General features: G+C 56.3%; 1 long non-coding RNA gene across 1 annotated transcript; it reads left to right on the plus strand.

Annotated features, from left to right (window-relative positions):
- Nucleotides 1-3,368: 3,368 nt before the first annotated feature.
- LOC138984650 (uncharacterized) lies at nt 3,369-10,281 on the plus strand. Its single transcript, XR_011461890.1, has 3 exons — nt 3,369-3,508; nt 3,597-3,762; nt 8,483-10,281. It is a non-coding gene; the product is annotated as an uncharacterized lncRNA (long non-coding RNA).
- The last annotated feature ends 4,842 nt before the right edge of the window (nt 10,282-15,123 follow it).

The raw sequence follows: 15,123 nt of genomic DNA on the forward strand, positions 1-15,123 counted from the left end.
GAGGCCTCAGGACCTTGCCTCCTGGCCTCTCCACGGGGATGCTTGAGTGTCCTCGCAACAAAATGCGGGGCTTACCCCAGAGTGAGCAGTTGAAGAGAACAAGACAGAAGCCATAATGCCTTTCATGACTTGGCCTTGGGGATCGTGTTCCAGGTTCCTACCGCATCCTACTGGTTACCAGGTGAGCCCCATTCAAGGTGGGGAGGGGATACACAGGGGTGAATACCAACGGGCCAGCATTGTCAGAGGCCATCTCGAACTGGCTGCCACCCCAGGCCTGTCTGACTCTCCCACCAGGCACCTGAGTTCTCCTGGAAAGCCAGCAGCCAGTGGTACAGTGGCATCTGGTGTCACAGGCAATTGGGAGTGGGGTGCCCTGGAGGAGGGGGGCGTGCCAGCTGGGGGCACTGCACCGATCCAGAGGGACCCAAACCACAGCGGCATCTGGGAGCTGTCTCAGCTGAAGGGAGACGCTCACACCTGGCTGTCATCACACTGGGGGAAACACAGAGGATGATCAGGCCCAGGAGGCACTGTTCTCAAACACACGGCCTGCTGGGCAATGGCAAGTGGACTCAGGGAGCGAATGACCAGGAGAAAGGCAGCCCCTCCAGCCGTGGCCCTCGGAGCTGGATGTGAGAGCTGTGCGACCCTGAGTAAGTCTCCCAGATCCACTCTGACCCTCAGTCTCCTCCTCTAAAATGGGATAATTAGCCGTTTCTCCCAAGCAAGAGAGAGAATAAAGCCCCACAGGCCCAGGAGTCTGGCACCTACCGGAGCCTCAGGGTCGGCCTCACACAGACCAGACACAGCAGCAGGCCCGCAGCTGACAGGGACAGACACACAAGGGCCCCCTTCCCCCCGTTCAGCCAGTGAGCCAGGACCCTTCCACCCCCAAATCCAGATTAGCCAGAGCAGTGGCTCCCTCTGGGGTGTTCTGGGGAGAAAGGGCCAGCACGGCTGGTGGTTATTGGAATGTCCCATTGATGAGAAACGAGCTGGACAAATATCTCACACCTCCTTTGTCACATTCCAGTGAGAAAATAACATGGGCCGTGGAACGCTCCTTCCCAGGACCGCGGACAAAGAGCACGGACATTCCTTTATCTCCGCTGGAAGTTTTGTTTTCCTTTTATCAAAGAGGTGTTATCAGTGCTGCTTAAATATCAATAAAGAAGAAATGTGCCATAGAAAACAAGGCATGGCCAGCTAGGAAAAAGGAAGGCCTGGGCGAAGGAGAAACTGCAGAAAGGGATGGTTTTCATTAACCGGGCATTCGGGAATCACAGCAACCTCTCCTTAATCAGGTGCAATTGGACAGTCCAGCCTCTGTCAGGGACAGTTAATTATGGCAATAACACAGATTACTTACTCTGGGCATTTTGCTGTTACATCTCTCAGCAACAACGTGCTGGCGTGACTCTTCACACCATGCAAGTTACCATGTCCAGCATTGCGCAGACCCAAAGCCCAAGCTTCCCCAGCCCCACTCCATTTGACCTCCCAGAAGAAGAAGGGCAGGTGTGGCTGGCAGGGAAGCTGCCAGTGACTGAAAGTGTCTGAAAGTTGGTTTGATTTGAACCCACCTGGTTTTGACCACATCACCCAGAATTTATGCCGGCCAGCCTTGCTCTGAGCTGACAGCTTCAGGCCTGGCTCGGGGGATTCGCAGGAGGGCGTGGATGTGCAGGGTGGACAGAGTGACAACTCAGTGGGTGGGTGAAGGCTGCACGGGCAGATGGACAGTCAGTGGAGGATGCTGGCGGGTGAACGGCTGGACCAGTGGAGGGATGACAGGACGGAAACCTGCGTGCGTGGCTGGCTGGTGGGTGACCTGATGGGGTGGCTGCTCACACTGGGCAGGTGATGGAAAGTGTGGATCAGGAAGGAGGATGGGTGGATGGGCAGGTCCAGATGTGGGTGGGCAGGACGGACCCCTGACTGCTGACCTGACTCCCCACTCCTTGGACAGCAAGGAGATCAAACCAGTCCATCCTAGAGGAAATCAACCCTGAATATTCATTGGAAGGACTGACACTGAACTTGAAGCTCTACTCTGGCCACCTGATGCAACAAACTGACTCATTGGAAAAGACCCTGATTCTGGGAAAGATTGAGAGCAGGCGGAGAAGGGGGCGACAGAGGGTGAGATAGTTGGATGGCATCACTGATTCAATGGACATGAGTTTGAGCAAGCTCTGGAAGATAGTGAAAGATGGGGAAGCCTGGCATGCGGCAGTCCAAGGGGTCACAAAGAGCTGGACACAACAGAGCGACTGAACAGCAACAACGTTAATTTAGTAGGATTCCTGTAAGGACTCAGGGGGATGGCATTTGCAAACGGCACAGGACAGCTGGCCCCGCCCCCACAGCTGGCCCCGCCCCCAGGCCGGCAGGCCCCAGGCTCACCTGTGGGTGGCTGAGGCCCCGCCCTCCTCCTGGCCTCCCCCCGCACCCCCACCCCTCAGGTGATTGCAGAGGCTCCAAGGCGCCAGCCCTGGGAGCGTGGGAACTTCCTGCCACCCTGTTTGTCTTGGGCTGCTTGGGAAGGGCTGCCACCCTCCGTCAGCTCCAGCGCACTCCTGCCAGGTCGCCCAGCGTGAAAGGGAGGAATTGTTCCCGCGACCTTTGCTTTCCTTGTCAAAGGTGCTTTCGGCAAGTACCGCTCCCCCCATTCCCTAAAGACCAGGCCCGCCTTGGTTCCCACTGCCACAGGGGCAGAAGGAACACCTGGGAAGTCGAGGGAACCTGCAACCTCGTCCCTTGCTGGCAAGTATGAGGCCCTGTGCCCCTCTGTCCCCACCCCTGCGCCAGCATCTGGCCAGCGCCCCTTTCTTACCCCAATATCACTCCACCACTTACCTGGTCCCCATTCCTCTGTGCCCCCAGGACCCAGCATAAGACCCAGCCCAGGGTCAGAGGCTCTGGCATTCTGGATCAATCAAGCTCCCCAGCCCAAAGAGACACCCCCACCCACCTAGAGTAAGGCACCCTCCTCCTGCCTGCCCCCACCCCACCTTGCCCTGAGCGGGCGTTCCCCGTGCTGGTCTCTGCGGGTGGGCCACCGCTGGTCTCTACACGGTTGGAAATGCTTTCTCCACCAAGTCTGTATCACTCGGCCTCAGCCTCCTCCTCCCCCCGGTGATGTGGCCAGCCCACTGTCCCTGCTCTGGCGTGGCTGGTGGCCCCAGGGCATAACCCTGGCAGCCGTGGCGCCGTCGATAGGTCAGCCCTGTGGTGGCTGCAGCCAGCAGCACAGCTGGGGTTAAGGGCAGTCTCGGATCACGGAGGCCCCGTTTCCGATTTTCCAGAAGATGCTGATTATTAATGATCATTGTTCTTTCCTTCTGGGGCATGAAAAAGCAGGTTCAGCTCACAACCGGAAAAGCAGCGGGTCAAGGTTCCCAGAGTATGAAATGTCAGCCCCTGGCGGCAATGACATTCACCTAGAGGCACTAAAAATAGACGCAATACAGAAGGACCCGGTCTCTGGAGGCTGGAGAATGAGGTGAACTCAGGGCAGAAACGACACTCACTGGTTACGTGTGTGGCTGCATGCAAGGGTTTTACTGGGTTTGTTTTTTTTCTTCCTTAAGAGACAACCAGAAAGTGAACTTGAAAAGGGTCAGCCCACAAGGACCTTGCTTTTTCATGTATGACCTTGCTGTATGTAAAATGCGGATGGAAACAGAAGCTGCAGCGAGATGTGACCCCAGGCAAGTGTGAGGTTTGGCAGAACTCATGCCTTCTTGGCCCAAGAAGGTGAGTGTTTGCTGTCCTTCCCAGCGATGAGGGACGGGCTACGGTAGCCTGACTGAGGCCAGCAGAGTCCAAGAGGATGTCTGCGATGACAGAAATGTTCTGTGTCTGCTCCGGCCAACAGGGAGTTGCTAGCCCCGTGGAGGAATTGAGCTCTTGAGATGTGACTACTGCCTTTCAGCAATAGAATCATTCATTTGATTTCACTTGATTGAATTTAGATTTAAATAGCCATGTTTGAATGGTGGCTGGTGGCTACCACTTGGGGCAACATGGTTTGGGGCCCTAGGGGAAGGAGAGCTACAGCTGATTAGCAGTGTCTACCAGGACTTCCCAGGTGGCTCAGTGGTCAAAAAACAATCCACTTGCAATGCGGGAGATGCGGGTTCAATCCCTGGGTCGGGAAGATCCCCTGGAGAAGGAAATGGCAACCCATTCCAGTATTCTTGCCTGGGAAATCTCACAGACAGAGGAGCCTGGCGGGCTGCAGTCCATGAGGTCGCAGAGTCATGAACACAAATAGGCACACACGTGCGCGATGATAGCCATCTTTAAACGGTGGCTGGTGGCTACTATTTGGGGCAGCATGGTGTTAGGCTCTAAGAAAAGAAGAGCTGTAATTGATTAGCAATGTCTACCAGGGACACCGGATTAGACGGTAAGATACGAGTACCGTGTCACCCAACGACCAAGGGAACTGGTATGACCTACGTCACCTGGGGTCCAAGTCGTCAATTCTGGCACCTGCGTAGTTTTCACATTGATCATTTTTATGATTGGCTGCGCTGGGTCCTTGTTCCAGCACACAGGCTTGTCACGGTGGTGCTCAGGCTTCTGTGGTTGTGGAGCATGGGCTCAGTAGCTGCAGCACGCTGGCTTCTCTGTTGTGATGTGTGGGCTTCGTGGCTCTGCAGCACGTGGGATCTTAGTTCCCTGAGCAGGAATCGAACCCATGTCTTCTTCATTGGAAGGTAGAATTTACCTTTGGACCACTGGGGAAGTCCCCCCACGCTTAGGAAAAAAACATCTGTGAAGTTTTCTAACCGCATCCCTCCCCCACCCATCCTTTAGTCTCCCAGTCTACTCCAGGCTGCCGCCAGTCTCCTGGCTGGTTTCTGTCCCTGTGGGACCCTTTCTAATCCATTCTCCATGCAGCAGCCAAGAGCGTCCTTCCAAAATACTAATCCAATCATGTTCCACCCTGCTCAAAACCCTTCCTTAGCCACCACGGTCATCAAGACCCTTCCCCACCACGCCTCGCTTGTCCTGGCCTCTTCCATTCTCCTCCATTTCCGCCCCACTAGTGCTGGCTGCGTCCCTTTCTGCTCCACTGCCCAGGAAGCCCCAAGGACCAGGGCCAGCTCTTGCCCCATCTTGGCAGCCCCTGCCCAAATCACAGGACGCGAGTACCTCCTGCGGAAGGCTCACATGATTCCAGGAAAACCCATGCATACTTTCTTATCGTGCCTGCAAAATAGGGAGACAAGTACCATTATTGCTCTGTTCCGTAGATGAGGAAGCTGAAGCTCACAGAGGCGAAGGGTTTGGCCAAGGACAGGAGTAGAATGACAGATGTGAGACCCAGACCTGGGTAGGCATCACGTTCAAACTTGGCTTTCTGCACAGAGCACTCTGCTTCAACACTATGGCTGTGCTGAGATTGGAAACCAGGTCACAAGACTCAAGTCCAGTATTTCTGCCACTAACTCAAACCTGTGAGGTTGAAGAAGAGATGGATGGATGGGTGGATGAATGATGGATGGATGGATAATGGATGACAGATGGATGGATGGATGCAAGGATGGATGACGGATGGATGATGGATGACGGATGATGGATGGATGGATGATGTATGGGTGGGTGGAAGCGTGGATGGATGCATGCATGTACTCATGAATGAATGATAAATCCACAAAACATGGTAAGAAGTGAATAAAAGGTCATGACTAGGGAAGTGAGTGAGATAAGGGTCTGCCTTTTTCTTAACCATTTTCCAGGTTTATCAGAAAACCAGGTCATGCAAAAAATCCTTTGAGACGTTTGTTTTTAAAGAGACAAAGTAAACGGTAAGCCCTGTGTGCGTATCAAGAAAGCCCCAGGCTGTGCCAGGGCCTGCTTCCTTCTCTCCTCCTCCCCTGCCACCACCCCCTCCTCCCGTGCCAGCTCGCAGAGCTCCTCCCCAGCGCCACTTTCCCATGGGAAGGCTGAGAAACAATAGCAATTTCTTCTGAATGAAGCTCTTCCCTGAGCCAAAGAGTAAACAGGAGTCAGGGAAGAGCCGCCGGTGCGTAGCTGCCCCGCGGAGATTACATAATCGGGACATACCTGGGAGAGGCACTGATCCAGGGGATTTTTATCCGAGGTGGGAGAAGGCGGGTCACACCCAGCACAGGAACGGCTGTGCAGGTACCTGCCCCGCTGGGAACTGGAGCCACGGTGTCCGAGAGGAAGCGTCCCTTTCCAGGGGCGTTCTCACACTAAGATAGGTCCCTGCATGATCTCATCGTTTTGTTTCATCTTTGCAACAGCGCTCCGGGGTGGGCACAGTTACAGGGCCTTTTCTAGGTGAAAAAGATAGAAATGAGACGCATACAGGTGCCGTCTGCAGCCAGTCACAGAGCTGGGCTCTGCGCCGGCCGACTCCAGGCCTGCGGGGTTAACCACCTCCCACCTCTGCTTTCTCTCCGTCTCTCCTCTCCCTCCCTCCCATTAAGTCTTGTGTCCGTTTACTCTTTCCATTTTCCATCCATCTATCCACCCCTCAGTCCCTAGTGGTTTTTCTCTTCCTCAGGACTGGGCCTGCATCAGGAGGGGATCCAGACAGAAGCGGGGACACCCGCTGCCCTCGAAAGTGTCAGCTTCTGAGATGCATCGGGGTCCATCTGCAGTGTGACCTTATCACTTCTATGTGCGGGACCCTTTCTGCGCGTGAGGGACATGGAAGGAGCTTCATATGTTTTCTTGCCTAATCTGCCAAGCGATTTCCGGGATCGCTCTCCCCTTTGGCAGAAGAAGAGTCTGAGGTCCACAGAGCCTCAGGAGCCTTGCCATGGAGACCTGGGTTCTCAGAAGAGCAGCCTGAGTGGGCTTGGGCAGGGCACCCAGGGGGTCCCCAAGCAGAGGAGGAAAGAGCAGATGCACCTCTGGTGCAGAGCCGTGATATCAAGGGGAGGTGGGGGAAAGATGGGTCCCTCATAGCCTGGTTGCCTCACTCGACTCAGAGGCTGCCAGCCTCAGAGCTCCCAGGGTGGGAGCTGGAGAAGACCCCAGGGACAAGCGAGCCAAGCCTGGCCAGGCCAAGCATAGGCAGCCCAGAGCAGGGGCCTCAGCGCTACAGCATGGCTGAGTCAGACCAACCCTTGTCTTGAACAAGCATCTCTCCTCCCTGAGGGTCAGCAGCCCTGTCCATAGAGTGGGGACAGTGGAGGACCCATGAGAGCCCGTGGCGATGCCCGCTGGACACTGGCGAGCCCGTAGGCATGTGTGTGCCTCTGGAGGGGCTACGCAGGGAGGAGGGAGCCTGCAGGCAGGTGAGGCGTTGGGCCTGACACCCCTGCCACTGGGGCCATCCAGGGCTCCTGGGCCAAACCAGCAACCCCCAGGAGCCGGCCCCAGGGTACAAGTCTTGTCATGCAGGAGGCCTCCCTCTCCTGCGGTGCCCGGGGGCTGCCAAGCACCACGCTACCATTACGTAAGCCACCTACACCGCCACGCAGACTGGCCGTGTTACTGCGTAACTAGACTCCTGTGTTTACCTTCCATGGGGAAGGCACGGGCCTGCCTGGTAGAGCGGGCAGAGATGAGCTCAGAGGCCTTTGGCTCGATTGCTGCTGCACATCCATGCCTGGCCACTGGACTGGGGTGGGGGCACGTCGGCAGGGGACAGGGGGAAGCTACGTCCTAGGAGTGCGGGCCACACACCTTCAGCTGCCTGCTGGGGTTGCAGCGGTCAGCCTGGGCCAGGAGAGGCAGGGCTCCCCTGGCAGGAAGCTGCAGGACAGGCCCAGGTCACACCAAGGTGGCAGTCATCTGATGGCCCCTGACGGATCCAAAGTCCTGCCTGCCGTTGGCACCACTCAGCTTCACTGGGTAGACAGATGGCCATCTGAACAGGATGGCAAAGAGTTGGGAGACTAGAGGAACAAGACCTGGGCACAGCCCTGGATGCGACGGTCATTCCTCCAGGACACAAACTCTTATTAAGAACCTACAACATGCTGCACTCTCTGCTGTCCACTTTGTGAGGACACAATAGGATGACGGCCTACAAATCCAGGAGGGTCTCACCAGACGCTGGACGCCAGCGCCGTGATCTTGGATCCCAGCCTCCAGAACTCTGAGAAATGAATGTTTAGAAATCAACTCTGAATACTCATTGGAAGGACTGTTGCTAAAGCTGAAGCTCCAATACTTTGGCCACCTGATGTGAAGAGCCAACTCATTGGGAAAGACCTTGATGCTGGGAAAGATTGAGGGGTGACAGAGGATGAGATGGTTGGAGAGCATCACCAACTTAATGGACGTGAGTTTGAGCAAGCTCTGGGAGATGGTGAAGGACAGGGAAGCTTAGTGTACTGCAGTCCATGGGGTAGCAAAGAGTCTGAAACGACTGAGCAACTGAATAACAACATTCAAGAAAAAAACCTGCTATGCACAGAATATCTTACATGTTTTTCTTTAATTTCTAGAACAATCTCAAAGTTCATATTCTTGTTTTACACAGGAAGAAAACGGAGGCTCGGAGAGACAAGTGACTGACCCAAGACCACACGGCTAACGAGACAGTGGACTTAGGGTTTGAACCAACGTCTGTCTGACTGAGAATAGTTTCCAGTATATATGTGACCTTGGCGCCTCAGGGTTTTCACCTGAGTGGGGAGAGTCTTACAGTCCAAGAAATGACGTCACTCTGTGCTTTGTGGCCAATATGGCGACTTTGTGCTGCATTATCTGTTCATGGATATCCGACTGGATCGAGGAATCAGGTGGATGGACAGTGGGACAGCTAGATAGATGGATACATGGTTGGATAGATGACTGCCACATTTATAAGTAGCGTGGGAAGACAGAGGGATGTATAGATGGTTGAATGGATGAATGGATGGATGGATAAACCTGTGCATGAGTGGGCCAAGAGATGGATGAATAGATGGATAAATAAGCAATGAATGGATGGATGAGCCAATGGATGGTGGATGTGTGTCTGGATGACTGGAATGAAAGACAGAAGTCTGGACAGAGAGATGGGTTTAAAGTTAGGTGAGTGAGGCGATGGATGGGTCCCTGCTGACCGAACTCTAGTTGCACAAGAGACTTTCTCAAACACCCGGCACCCAGCCCAAGATGAGGCTCAGCCCTGTGGTCCAGATGCTGCCAGTGTCCCCTCTACTGTGCCAACAGCCCCGTTGCAGGCAAAGGCGAGTCAGCAGCCACTTTCCCTCCCAACCGGAGAAGCTGGAGGGAGAGCCCTGGGCTGGAGACACATCGCCAGCCTTGACACTCACCTAATGTATCCTGGAAGGCCCTGCGCATCTTGGGGATTCTATCACAGTGGGCAACAGGACAGGAGTGAAAACCCAGGCAGGTACTGGCCTAGAGGCCCCCTCGTAGTTCCCGCTGCTACTGCTCACAGGTGAGGGGTCTCCAGACGCACTGGCCAGGACCATCTCCAGGGCTCGTCCAGCTTCAGCAAATTGAGATTCAGGCCAAGAAAACCAAGTTCCGGTAGCTCACACTGCAAAGGCGGCTGGAGGAGAAAAGATCCTTGGTTTATCTGGGCTCCTAATCTTGCCTCATAGTTTCATTGAGTTAGACTTTATTTTCTTGGGCTCCAAAATCACAGCAGATGATGGCTGCAGCCATGAAATTAAAAGACGCTTACTCCTTGGAAGAAAAGTCATGACAAACCTAGAGAGCATATTAAAAAGCAGAGACATTATTTTGCCAACAAAGCTCTGTCTAGTCAAAGCTATGATTTTCCCAGTAGTCATGTACAGATGTGAGAGTTGGACCATAAAGAAGGCTGAGCACTGAAGAACTGATGCTTTTGAACCGTGGTGTTGGAGAAGACTCCTGAAAGTCCCTTGGACTGCAAGGAGATCAAACCAGTCAATCCTAAAAGAAACCAACCCTGAATATTCACTGGAAGGACTGATGCTGAAGCTGAAGCGCCAATACTTTGGCCATTTGATGCAAAGAGCTGACTCATAGGAAAAGACCCTGATGCTAGAAGATTGAAGGCAGGAGGAGAAGGGGATGACAGGATGAAATGGTAGGATGGCATCACCGACTTGATGGACATGAGTTTGAGCACACTCTGGGAGATGGTGATGGACAGGGAGGCCTGCTGTGCTGCAGTCCATGGGGTCTCAAACAATCGGACCAACTGAGCAACTGAACATCAACACTCACCTGGACAGAGGTGTCCCCTTGGACGTGTGCTGGGCCAAGATCAACCCCTCCTCTGGGACCACCTTCCCATCTCTGTCTTGAGCCTGTATGGAAGACAGTGTGGGTCAGGAACATGGGAATTTTTCTGGGACTGGAGTCTGGGGTGTCCTGGGCCTGGCAGGGAGGGGCCTGTGGGAGGACTGGGGGGGTTGTAGGCCACCATGAGCCGCACATGCCCCAGAGCAGGTTGGGGGATGGGCAGTGGAAAGTCCAGCAGTGGGAGCCGGAGGCCCTGGGAAGCCTGAGGGAGACACGGTCCGTTCCGAGGCTCCCCCATCCCCTTCTGTGTTCGTCCCAGCCCCGGCAGGTGGATGCCTGGGGCTGACCTCCTGCCGCAATGCGGCCATCTTCTTGGGGTCACTGTGGTGCCCCAGCCCTTCCCTCCAAACTGAGCGACCAGGCCTGGGAGGAGCAGGAGGGGTGAGGTGGGAGCCAGGGGCTCACCGTTCCCAGCACACCCAGCCTGGGGCCGCCTGCCCCCCACTGATCAACCGTCAATCCCGTCCCCCGGGAGCCAGAGGGCAGGCCCTGCCCCTTGTCAATCTTCGGGGCCATTCGCAGCCTGAGTCCCAGAGTTCCCAGGCCCCAATGGCAGGGTCCCCCCATGGCCCAGGCCTGGGGTCCCGGCTCCTCCTGAGGCTTGGCATCTGCCATCGCGGTGCTCAGCACAAGGAGCCCACCCAAGACCCTTGCAACCGCCTAGCCACAGAGCTCATGAGGTGTTTGCTGGGCTCCGGGCTGGCCCCCCATGGGTTGGGAAGGGGCTTCCAGCCCACCAAGGCTGGACAGCAGAGCCTCTGCCAGCTGCTCCGCTGGAAGTTCAGATGCTGGGACTGGAGGTGAGCCTGGCTGGGGCAGGGGGCGGATGGGGGATTGGGGGGTCCTTCTTCATGCCCACACTGGCCCTCTGTGCACTCAGGGCATCCCCCTTGGTCTGACCGGGGGCCTGAAATTCCCTTCCCAATCCCTTGCAGCTGACTGGTTCCCTGGCTCTGATCTCTCCAAGTCTCTCCCTGCCCCCGCGCACTGACCCTCTGCACTCACTGGTTCCATGCTGGTCTCTGGTCAGCCCGGGTGGTCCAGCTTTGAGCCTGAGGTCTGGGAAGCCCCTCTCTGCCTCAGCATCTCATTTCCAGGCCTCCTCTGCATAGAGCCAGCACTGCTGGGCCCTGGGGTCCTCTCTACCCTCCTGTCTTTTCTCCGTTCCTGGGCAGGATGGGGGGACCCCTGTCCCCAGCCTCTCCAGGGGCCAGCAGCCCAAGGAGAGACTCCACTGATGTTTTTCTGTGACTGCATGGGACCCCAGCACCTGATCAGGACCGAGTTCACTACTCTCGGTGGCCTGGCCATTTTCCCTCCATCCATGGAGGCAGAAAGGGGTCTCCACCCACAGGAGCAGACATTCATCTACTCTCCCTGCCCCTCTCCCCAGCATGGAGGGTTCTGGACGGCCCCTTCCACCCACCCAACCCCCACCCCCACCCCCATAGGGGAAGGAAGCACCATCTGGGCAGGGGGCAAGGGCGGCACCTGACCCACCCTGCAGACACAATCCCCCCGAGGAAATGAAGCACACAGCTCTGCAGACACCCATTTAGTGTGGAGAGAGCTCGGATACACATGGCCTCCACTTCCCGAAGCCAATTCCAGTTCCACGGGATGTCAGTAGGATCAGAGACTAGGGGGTCACAGAACGAGGCAAAGTCTTCCCGAGGACTGGGTCAGAGCCTTTCCTATGTGCCTCCAACCGCAGACAGCAAGCAGTTTCTCAATCTAATCTGACCTCAGAAATTCTTTACCTGGAACATCTTATGGAGCCAGTGTTCCTTGGAACCCTCTTTGAGAAACACTTCCCAAGGTGCCCACGAAGCCCCGAAGTGCTGGGTTCATGGCTCTGGCCCAACCTAGTGTGGAGTTGAAGTTGGAGGAAGATGCTTAGAAAGCTCCCGGTAGCAGGTGTGGGCTCCTGGCCCCCTCTACCCACACTCAATTAGTGAGGACTGCCACTGTCTCCTTGCTCTGGGGAGTAGGTGGACTCAAAGCCACACCACCGCCAAGGATGTGGGGGGCCAAACGGCTGCCTTCCTGGGTCCCTGGAGACACAGCACAGTCCCCCGTGGTCCAGAGGAGCCTGCTGCCTGGGACAAAAGGCCGGGACAGGTGGCTGGGCTCCCTGGGGAGGAATAAAGCGGGGTGGGCATGGGGGTCTGCTTCTGTCCCTCCAGACCTCTCCTCACCCGCTGTACTTTCCCCTCGCCAGGAGCCTCCAGCAGGCAGGACCCCAGGATCTGGGAGGTCTGGCCACAGAGCTGGCAAGTGTGGAACCTAGTTTGAGGGTCTGGAGCACTCGTGAGTAGGCACCAGGCAGGTACCAGCTGCCCTGCTCCCCAGCTCCCTGGGTGGTTGCACCCCAGTCCTCCAGCCTGACCCTGAAGTCACCGCATTCCCAGCAGCACCTTTGACCCTGCTGGAGCCTCTTCTATTGATTCAGCATCTAATCTTTCTTCCCATCTGACTTGCGAAGGGCCCTCCACGCCTCTCGTTTCCTCCTGCATTTCCTAATCCTCCGGGCACTGCTTACTTACCGCTCCTTCCTGAGCTCGGCCAGTGCCGCCTTCCCCTTGACATTCCTGCCTCATCGTCCCCCGCCCGCCCTCCCAGCCATGGCCCTGCCTCACCGCAGGGCCTGAGCCTGGCAACCTCGAGTCCAGGTGCATCGCTGGAGCTCACAGCGTCCATCCTTCCCTGCCTTCCCTCCACGTGACTGGCTTTCCCTGAGTGCTCCTCTGTGCCAGCACAGGGCTCGCCTCCGTAGTCCTCTTCAGACACAGCACATCACTGGGGGCTCTCACAGGCCTCCTGGAGCAGTCATCGCATTCCCTCGGCCCCCACCCCTGCAGATGATGAGTTTATGCCCACTGTGCAGATGAGCAAACTGAGGCCAGAAGTTGCTCTCAGTCGCTCCATTCCAGGTAGGAGTGGTGGTGGTCTAGTCGCTAAGTCATGTCTGACTCTTGTGACCCCATGGACTGTAGCCCGCCAGGCTCCTCTGTCCATGAGATTTTCCAGGCAAGAATACTGGAGTGGGTTGCCATTTCCTTCTCTAGGGGATCTTCCTGACCCAGGAATCGAGCCCAGGTCTCCTGCATTGCGGGCAGATTCTTTCCCAACTGAGCTACAAGGGAAGCCCAGGGAGGAGAGCCAGGACTAAACTCTGGACTAAACTCTAGAAGGCTGTTCTGGTTGGCATTTCATAGCCTGATACTCACACTGACCTGTGACAGGTGGCCCTGTGACAGCTCTGAGCCTTGGGCCCCAGGGAAGCCAAACGTCACCGAATGTGACCCAGACTCTGACACTGTCCTGACTTGAAAAGCCCAGGACCCCCTCGCTGCTGAAAGTGAAAGTGAAGTCGCTCAATCAAGTCCGATTCTTGCGACCCCCGTGGACTATAGCCTACCAGGCTCCTCCATCCATGGAATTTTCCAGGCAAGAGTACTGGAGTGGGTTGCCATTTCCTTCTCTAGGGGATCTTCGTGACCCAGGGATCGAACCCGAGTCTCCTGCATTGCAGGCAGACGCTTTACTGTCTAAGCCACCAGGGAACCCCTCGCTGCTGGGCACCCTCTGTTCACCCACAGCAAGTGCCCTGGGCGGGAGGCTCCCTCCACGTGAAACATCAGGCTTTGATGTTCCCGTGGACAGAGGATTCTACTCCTAATTTCTGATGGTCTGCAAGGTGGGTGGGCACTGGAAAGGGAGCACCTGGGAAGCTTCCATCCCTGCCCCATGCCGCCCCCAGCCCACCTCCCTCACAGGAGTACGGGGGCGGGGCCTGAGCCAGGGCTGCTCAGGCTTGGGCCTTTGGGCCACAAGACCCTTGGCAGGACTCACAGGGGCCAAATAGCGGGCTCTCCTTCAAAAAAACATGAGGCGCTTCCAGGTAGCTACTGCGGAGCAGAGTCAAGTGTGTGCCCTGAGGGCTGGGAGACCCAATTACACGATCGCTCGCCCTGAAGCTAGCCCGGTGGTGGGTGCTCAACAGGCTCCAGGGTCAAGACGCACAGGAAAGCGTGTGGTATTTAAGGGAAGGCTGAGCTGATGCGCAGCCCCAGTCCAGGTTGGGGAGAAGGTGCCACAGAGGCCCAGGTGACCCCTGAAGCCTTCTCTCCAAGGGAGCATCAAAGCCTGATGTTTCACGTGGAGCGCGCCTCCCGCCTGTGTGACTGTAATGGGTTAACAGAGTGTAGTGGGGGGCGGGGGTCCTGCTCCGCATGTGGCAGGAGGGGTCCAGTCCCAGTGGGGGCCTTGGAAAATGGCCAGCTGGTCCCTTCGCAGTGCCGGAAGGGATGACCAAGTCAGGGGCAGCAACCTGCCTGAGGTCACATGGCCAGTCAGGGGGAGAGCTGAGATCTATTTGGTTTCAGCCCAGACCAGCACCTTCTGCCTCCCTGGAATCCAAGAGGAGCAATCTGGGTCTAGAGCAGGGGTCCCCAACCCCCGGGTCTCAGGCCAGTACCAGTCTGGGTGCCTGTTAGGAATGATGCCACACAGCAGGGGAGCAAGCAGTTTCACATGCCGCTCCCCGCTGCTCAAATTGCCACCCGAATCATCTTCCCCCGCATCCCCTGCCCTCAGGGTCCAGGGAAAAATTGTCTTCCAGTAAGTAGGGGACAACAGAGGATGAGATGGTTGGATGGCATCACCAACTCAATGGACATGAGTTTGAGCAAACTCGGGGAGTTGGTGATGGACAGGGAGGCCTGGCGTGCTGCAGTCCATGGGGTCGCAAAGAGTCAGACACAGCTGAGCGACTGAACTGAACTGAACTGAACTGAGGTTGGGGACCACTGTTTTAGAGGGTAAAATAATCAGGCCATGTCAGCTACCTTGAGACACAGCCCAGCACAGAGA

The sequence above is a fragment of the Bos mutus genome, chromosome 22, assembly GCF_027580195.1.
Source record: "Bos mutus isolate GX-2022 chromosome 22, NWIPB_WYAK_1.1, whole genome shotgun sequence".
NCBI lineage: Eukaryota > Metazoa > Chordata > Mammalia > Artiodactyla > Bovidae > Bos > Bos mutus.